The following is a 7,914-nucleotide window of genomic DNA, read 5'->3' on the forward strand; positions in this document are numbered from 1 at the left end:
TAAGCATGCATTTTACTCGCATTTTATGGAGCTACTCGGGTATTTTTCTTTGTTTTTTAGGTTTTAGGTCCTTTTTGGTAATTTTATGCTATCAGGAGCTAAATCTCCAAATTTACACATAAAGCTGCCCAATGTTTTTGCATGGCTGTGTTCAGAGCTAAAATTTAGGCTAGATGGATGTGACAGAATTCAAGCACGCATTTGTTTAGGCCATCATGCAAGCGATTATTGTTTTCAAGCTGTAAACGAATAATGGGCCAAAGAGAAGCTAAAGGAAGCCCAAGCCGCGACTTTATTCAATGCAATCACTTACATGGGCTGGAGTGCTGGACTAATGGGCCTTGAAGACTAAGCCTTCAGTGATCCGCAAAATTCAAGGGCAGGATGGAAAAAGTTTCATTAAAACAACCAAGGACAAAGGAGGAATTTTACTCTAAATTAGAAGTTTGACCCTAAATTGGGTAGCAAGCAAAAAATCGGCCAAGGGAAGGCTTGCGCAAGTTTGAGAGGAGAAATAGTAGGAGAGATAGGAAAGGAGAAGAAATAAAAAAGAAAAAAGAAAAAAATCCTCTCTCCCACATGTTTTTCCCTCCCACTCTCTCTCTCTCTCTCTTATCCCTCTTTCCTATTTTCTCTCTCCCTATCCACCATTTTTCTCTCTCTAATATTTTTTTCTCAATGCCACCTCCCTTACCCCCTTTGACATAATTACATCTCTATTCTCTTTTCTCTTTCATGTGGTCTTCTATTATGTCTCTCTCCCTTATCTTTATTCTATCTTTTTTTTTTTTCCTATTTTATCTCCTTCTCTTTTCTTCCCTCTCTCCTAAAATCTCTCTCTTTCTTTATTCTACTTCCTTCCACCAAATATCCCCCTCTCAATCTCCCACGTTTTTTTATTCTATTCTCTTTCTCTCTCCAATCCTTTCATCTCTCCACATCTCTCCTTATTTTCTCTCCTTTTTTAGCTCCTACTTTCTCTCTACACACCCCTCCACGGTTTCTTAGTTTTTTTTATTATTTTATTTCAACCAAGAAGATTCGGTGGAGTTTCATTTTCCTAGAATGTATCCTAATTTTTGGTCTATTTCTTCTTCTGATGATCGATTCAACCTTTGATAAAAAAGATATACCTTGGTTATATTTCATCTCTTCAACAAGTATAGTAATGAGCATAACAGCCCTATTGTTCCGATGGAGAGAAGAACCTATGATTAGCTTTTTGGGAAATTTCCAAACGAACAATTTCTTATTTTACTATGTTCAACGGAGGGGTTGTGAGGTGGATTGTTTTGCATCTCAATATAAGAGGGGAGAAGAGAAATCGATAGCCACTCTCTATTTTTCACTCCCTATCCCCTTGCTCATGTGTTGAGCTCCTCTTTTATTTTCCTTCATTGTAATAGTCTTTCAATATTAATGCAAACTTTTATTTCATCTTCTCTACTTGTCTTCTTAGATTAGAATTCTTATGTTCTTCTTAGATTAGTTTTTTTTTATGGTGATGTAATTAATTAGGGTAGTTTATATGATAATGTAAGCAATTCAATTAGCATCTTCTCCATTCAAGCTTCTCCAAATTTCGAATTTGTGTGGGGAGTGCAACCTCTCCTCCAAGGTGAGTGTCTTCTTCTCTTTAATTTATTTTATTTCACTTTAATGGATCCAATATCTTACCCTTCTGCTTTATCTCTTGCCATGGCCAACTAAACCCCTCTCTCTTAAAGTAGGGTGAAGCCATGTAAGGAAGGGGAGTGGGATTGACATGCGAGTGGTAATGGACGTAGGGTATAAGGTAGATTACTATGGGTTGCCACCAACACGGGGTATGTCACCCATGGAGGGCTATATACCTATTTGTTAGCTGTACCCGTAGTGATATACTACATACTCTATGATTTTTGGTTGTTAATTGTTAGGTTGCCTAGAACTACCCATGGATTATGTAACTTCTTTGCATGGAATATAGTCCATTGGCCAAAGGCTTGGTGACCTAGCTATCCTTGTTTTGGCATGTTAGTTGACCTCCCCTAATTTGCATGGTGGATCCCTTTCTCTAAGAGACCTTCATATACCTAGAATTTAATTTCCATTAAACTTGATTATTTTAGTGCTTTCCTTTATTTGTCAAAATTGTTTTTCTCTAAGAGACCTTCATATACCTATGTGGTTTTATCCGAGACAAAATTAGGTCCTTAGTCTTTAGGTTTTTCTTTTTGATAATTCAATGCTTTCCTTGTTTAGATGAATGGTTAGGACGTCAATTCGGTAGATGCATGTGTTAGGACCGTAGTTTAGCTTAATCCATCACTGGTTATACTTTCGCCTTACTTGAGCAAAGTAAAATAGAGTGGCCACATCTCCCTGTGTTCGACCCGTACTCGTACGACCCATACGCTTGTAGTTCATTTTTAAATCTTAAACAAGTTTTTGGCCCCTTTGCCTGGGAGATGGTACGTCCATTCGATTTTTGCATTCTTGAGTATTTGGAGTGATTTTTCCTTTTTTGCTTTCTTTCTTTCCAAAAACAAAAATCATCTTGTTCTATTTTTGTTCTAGAGATTGAAAACCCAATCTAAAGTTCTTCATATGTCCAAACCAGTCAATCTTGTGGGTACCTTGCAGGATTGCACCACCTGTGACGCTATCCCTTGGATAGTTAGGGTGGTTTGGATTGGCATGTGATGTATCTTTGGAGGCTTTCAACTTTCATAACAGGAAGTGGACATTTTGAGAGCTTTTTGCTTTTTTCTTTCAAAAATTTCTAAGAAAAAAAAAAACAAAAAAAAAATTTAATTCCTAGGATCTACACTCTTTACTACGAGTTTGAAATAGAAACGTATAGTAGTCCCCCACTCTACATCAGAATTCCTAGGATTCGCACGTAGGTGGCTGTGAAGACTATACGGACTCCTCTACTATCAACCTATATGGCAACCTTACAGCTTTGGAATCATTGTTTCAATCCTTGAGGGATCCGTTGCGTTTGTGTATATTTGATTCCTCCTTTGTAGTTTCTTTTCTTTTTCTTTTTGGCATCTAAAAAAAAAATCATTCTTGTGGGGGACCACAATTTGCATTAGGTGGCTAGAGTGTGGACCCGTGACTCTACAAACCGACTCGTGAGAGTTTCTTTAGTAGCCATGGTGGATGAGGAAGCACAACCAAAAACCTACGTGATAGGTTATATCCCTCACGGTCGGCCCAACCATCATGTGTCACATTTCCGGCCACCACAGAAATCAATTTTGAGCCTAAGCCGAATTACATTAGCATGCTACCACACTTCCATGGCATGTCTAATGAGGAAGCCAACATGTTCCTTAGGGAATTTGAAGAGGTGTGTGTGCTTTTTAAGATCCAACAACTTACTGAAGATGTAGTAAAGCTTAGATTCATCACCTTTGCTTTAAAGGACCAAGCCAAAAGATGGTTGTATAGTCTTCCAAGGGACTCTACTTAGAGTCAATTTACAGTCGTTTTTCTGAAGAAATTCTTCCCGTTCCACAAGACCAATAAGATAAGGATGGAAATTCTTCAGTTTGAACAAAAACGAAATGAACCTTTCTCCAAGTGTATGGAACGTTTTAAGGACCTTCTGTTACACCCGCACCTAAAATACATCCTAATACCTGGGTTAAATTGGACTTTCACTTAATGGGTAATGCCTCGATGGCAATGGTCAACACCTGTGATGTTGGACCCTAAATCCTATTACGAAAATCCCCTCGAAGTCCTGAAAGTACGGGTTAAAGCCCCATAACTTTCCTTGAGGTTTGGGCCCTGACAGCAGCAACGGAGTCACTAACGGACTCACTAGACTGGTTCTATTCGTGAATTCGTCCGTACTGTTTCTTGCCCTTCTGTTGTATTTTCTTGTGGGACCCACACCCCTGTGTCCCGCACACCCTAACTAGGTCCTCAAACAAGGTGGACTCCCACCCTTATTTTCTTTTGGTTAGTTGGGCCATGAAAGTGGGCCCACAAGACTTAACTTAAATGAATAACGGGTTCCTTTAATTAGCTTGAGCCAAACAAGCCCTAAAACTAATATGCCCTTATAGGACCTTAGGCTAAGCCAAATGTGTCATAACCAATTAGACTTAATAGGGTTGTGACCTTAGCCAAACATGCCTTAAGGCCCACTTAAACCTAAAAGACCACCCTTAGTCTTAGGGGCACCTAGGCAAACAGACCCTAAGGCCTCTTTTGATCTTTAAAAGATAAGGCTTAGCCCCATATTCTCCCATCTCTCCCCCTCCAAGGCAAAACCGTGAAGGAGAAGAGGAAAGGAAGAAGAAGAAGAAGTAAGGAAGAGAAATGGGAGGGGAAAGGAAGAAGATGGAAGGCATGCCAAAGGGGTTTGGCTACCCTACCTTCCCTCCTCTTGTTGTCCGGACAAGGATTGAAGAAAAGAAAAAAAAAGGGGAGAAGGAGAAAGGAGGAGGTGGATCTTCAAGGCTGGCTAGGGCTGGGATTGGAGCTCCACTCACCAAGGTATGTTCTATCTCTTGGTACCTCCCTCTTCTCCATTTACAATCTTGAGTTGAATAGGTTCCTTGAGTTTGAGCTAACCCAGGGTTCCATTTGGGACTCAAGGTGAGGCTTAGTCCTTAAATGAGACTCTAATAGTGAAGACCAACCTCCATTGATGGCTCCTATCAGCCACCTTACAGCCTTTGTTGCTAATTCTCTGGTTTTCAAACCCCAAACCCTATGTTGGACCAACATAGGAGCTAGATACTTGTGTGATCTTGGATCCATAAGGTAGGCCTAGGTTCTAGTGATCCTAAGAAGGCCTAAGACTCCCCTCCATGACCCTGAGTGCCATGTGAAATCCAGGTTCCAAGGTGGAGGAGAAGACCTTAAGAAATCTCGGAAAGAACTCCAACGGATGCACGAACTGAGTCATTGTCGTGGTTCCGTTCGTAGATCCATCCAATATATTCTAGTAGCTGGTTCGAACGGATGCAAGAACGGATTTACTCTGTTGCCTCCGTCTATGGTTTTGTTCCCTCTCGGGAATGTCTCAAGGATCAAATGGATGCAGCAACAGATTTAGGTGGAAGTTCCGTCCGTGGTTCCGTTCCCTCTCAGGTATGTCTTAGGATTCGAACGGATGCAGGAACGGATTCAGATGGAAGTTTCGTCTGTGGATCCATCCCTCATGTTTTGACCTGTTGGTCTGAACGGAGTCAGGGATGGACTCACCTTGTTACTTCCATCCGTGAGTCCGTCCGTGCTGTCTTGGTTGAAACTCAACTTTAACTTTGAGGGCATGACATTAACGTTTGCTCTTGCATTCTTAGGCTACCGAACTCGATGGATAGAAGGCGCACCGGTGAAATTCATGTCAACCATGCTGGGTGATACTCAAGTTCGGTGAGTGGGTTTTCGGTGTTTTGTTTGGGCTTGAATATCTATTAAACAATCATTATCATGCTATTATATGAATTACAAATATTTTGCACATTTGCATTATTTATCTTGATTATGAAAATGGAATGAATGTGATATGTTGATAGTTCACTAATGTATTGAGTCACGGTGCCGGGTGTACCAGTACCGGAACCCCAAAAATGATTATAAAATATGTTGACTGTCATCCTGCCCTGTATGCGCCATGCCGTGCTGGTACCCGGGTACTAGATGGAATGAGACGTTAATGCACCCGGAATACCTCTCGGGACGATAGGACTTGCATGTAGTATATCTGTGGCTAGGATTCTTGTTCTCTTATGCTACGACCCTTACCAACAGGGGTTTATGTGGTGGATAGTCTGAGCACCTGTTGCTTGTGGGGTAGAGAGGTCAGGTCAGGGGTAGTAATGGTTATCGGGGTCTGCCACTGGGTGGTCTGATGGCTTCTACCGACGTAGGCTCCCTCGTGATAATTGAGGTTTCATTGTGGCAATAAGTTAAGTGACCCACAGTGTCTCCCGAGTTATCACAATAGTATACACTTGACTTAGAATTTGTGTGCTAGGTGAAAAATGAATTTAACATTTGCATGCATCATGAACTGTTCAAAATTATATGTTTGTGTGTATGTGCATTTGTTTGCACAAAATAATAACCGCAAGCGTACGGATCAATCGTAGCTACGGGTTGAACTCAAGGAGATATACGCCACCCTATTTTACTCACTTTAAAGTAATGCAAAGTGAACCAAATTAAAGTGTTAAATTAAACTAATTAAACTAACAAATTAAAACGTCCTAACTTACAAGCATCTAACGAATTAAATTGGCATGAATTAAATTGGTGTCCTAACACATATCCATCTAACCTATCAAACTAACGTGGATTGGAAGGGATAGATTGCAGCCATACACCACAACCACAAAAAAAAAAAAAAAAAAAACAAAAGAAGAAGAAGGAGAATGAGATAGAAGAGAGGGAGAATGAGTTTAAGAGTTTAGAGAGTAAAAACCTGGATGTGCTTGAACCGGACTGAAATTGCTTGTATGAATGTAATTGAAGAGCTTGAATACTTGAACAAACCTTGCATGGCTTCCTCTTCTAAATCTCCAAGTCTTGTCATCAACTTAGGAACTTAGACTAGAAAGCTTGAAACTAAACTAGAATTATTACAGCCATATTGAAGACATAAAATTAAAGCATGAATCAAAAGCATTACAACCATGGAATTGAAAGCATGAAATCAAACTAGAACTTAGAAAGCCAAAAACTAGAAGAAGAGAAGAAGAAATTTCACTAATTAATTGAACTAAAAACTAAATTAAAACTAAACTAAAACTAACTTAAAAACTGAACTAGAACTAATTAGTTACAACCCAAAGGGCAAGGGGTATTTATAGGGGGAAGGAGAGAAGAAGGGAGAAAAGGGAAGAGGGAGAGAGGCCTCCATAATTTTGGGGGCTCTCTCTCCTTCTAAAAATCGTGGAGAGGAGAGAGAGAGGGAGAAGAGAATCTAAAAATAAGGAATATTCCCTTCTACTTGCTCCTTTATAATGCTTGACTCCCAAGAAAAAAGAGAAAAAATAGAAAGAGGGAGAGAAGAGAATCTTAGCTACATAAACCTTCTATTTTTACAAAAGTAACTTTCTAGTTCTAACTTGTGCTTCCTTTTCTTTGTAGATATCTTCTCCAAGCAATGAGATCAAGGCATCTTTGACTTTTCAACCTTCCATGGATGAAAGAATATTTTTCAAAAGAAATCTATCCCAGTAAAATTCTAAAAGTGCCCCTGAAAAGTTGGAGGAGAGAGAGAATAAGGGTGATGACTAGGATTCCACTCAATCAATTAATCAAATACCCATTAAGTCCTCTAGAAAAATCATGGAGGGTGTGTGTGCATCCTTTAAAAATCGTGGACAGCTATGGGCCTTCAAAAATTGTGGAACCCTGTGGTAGTGTGGGTCCCCCCATGTGGGTAGCAGTCCTTCTCTCTCTTCAAGAATGAAAAATTATTGAAACAATCCTGTACTTGTAGTAGATCTCCACCATTGCTTAGAAGTACCTTCTTTAGTGTCAAAAATGTCCTTGGGTAGTGGCAAAATGACTATGGGCTTGCACTACAGCTCCTTTCTGACCCATTATCCTTTCCTGGCCTGAAAAGAATAATCGATTGCATGGTGGCCTAAACGAATTGGTACTTGCATTCTATCACGTCCATCTTGCTCCAAATTTAGTCCTCTTTACAGCCATGGAAAGAAAAATGGCAACTTTACGTGTAACTTGGGACATGTAGATCCCGATAGTCCAGAATAGCCCAAAACCTGAAAAGCACAAGAAAGCACCAAAGTAACTCTGTCCAATGTGATAAAATGTATGCTTTATGCCCTAAGATTTCACACATAAATGTGCTCATCAACATTCCCCTTTGCTCGCTCACTAGCTTGTGGAGCTAACCCCGTTGTGCAACCTCTTTTTAGTTGACATGCAGGTAGT

This window comes from Telopea speciosissima, chromosome 3, assembly GCF_018873765.1.
Source record: "Telopea speciosissima isolate NSW1024214 ecotype Mountain lineage chromosome 3, Tspe_v1, whole genome shotgun sequence".
Taxonomy (NCBI): Eukaryota; Viridiplantae; Streptophyta; class Magnoliopsida; order Proteales; family Proteaceae; genus Telopea; species Telopea speciosissima.